Below are 977 nucleotides of genomic sequence, written 5' to 3' on the forward strand. Positions count from 1 at the left end.
GAGTTCTGAGGCTGACTTCTTTAGTGTTCACTTGTGCGGACCACAACAATTACATCCCAGCTAGCACCTACCTGGAGCCCTGGTGGCGCAATGGGTAAGCAATCGGCTGCTAACTGAAAGGTTGGTGGTTCAAACCCACCCAGTGGCTGCGTGAGGAAAAGACCTGGCCATCTGCTCCTGTAAAGATTATAGCCTAGAAAACCCTAAGGGGGAGTTCTGCTCTGTCACATGGGGTCACTATGAGTCAAAAATCGATTCAACGGCACCTATCAACAACAACAGCACCTACCTATAGAGTGATTATAAATCACCATCAACTGAGAGATATAATCTGATTTCAGAGATTTAAACCTGGGGAAAAAATGATGCACATTAAAAATTCTATGAGATACGGTGCAGGTGAGGAAAAAGCCATGGAGGTGTTATGATAATAAAAACGTTGGTGACAATGACATCTTGAAAATGCCTAAAAGGATCCCCTTCTCTGGCTTCACAAGTACCTTTACCCTATCTCCTGTCATTCTTGGGTCATTTTTAGTTTATACATCTAACTGTCTAAAACTCCTCCATTTTTCTAGAAGCTATAGCAGCTGCCACTGGGTTAGCAAATGGCAGGCCCTCAAAATATTTTTGATGGATATTTGTTGAATGAACAATAAATATGCAAATTTTAAGTAAACAAAGAAATATAACACAGGCAAAAAGTGGTGGCGGGGGGGAGCCTAACGTTCTTCTGAACACAGTTCTGGAAGCTAATTTGAGAAAATCTACCAAGGAGTTACGTGTGACCATTTTTGCCGAGTAGAGTCAAAATTCATGAGGCAGCGTGAAAGTCACATTGCATCTAATGGTGAGTAAGAATGGGCATCTGTTCAATGGAGATAATCACCACACACAAGTTCCGGCAATTTCCACATACCATCAGAGCACATGAGATGAGCAAACCAGTAAGGATGTAAACTTTGAGAGAAGACTAA

The sequence above is a fragment of the Trichechus manatus genome, unplaced genomic scaffold (assembly GCF_000243295.1).
Source record: "Trichechus manatus latirostris isolate Lorelei unplaced genomic scaffold, TriManLat1.0 scaffold00001, whole genome shotgun sequence".
Lineage (NCBI taxonomy): Eukaryota > Metazoa > Chordata > Mammalia > Sirenia > Trichechidae > Trichechus > Trichechus manatus.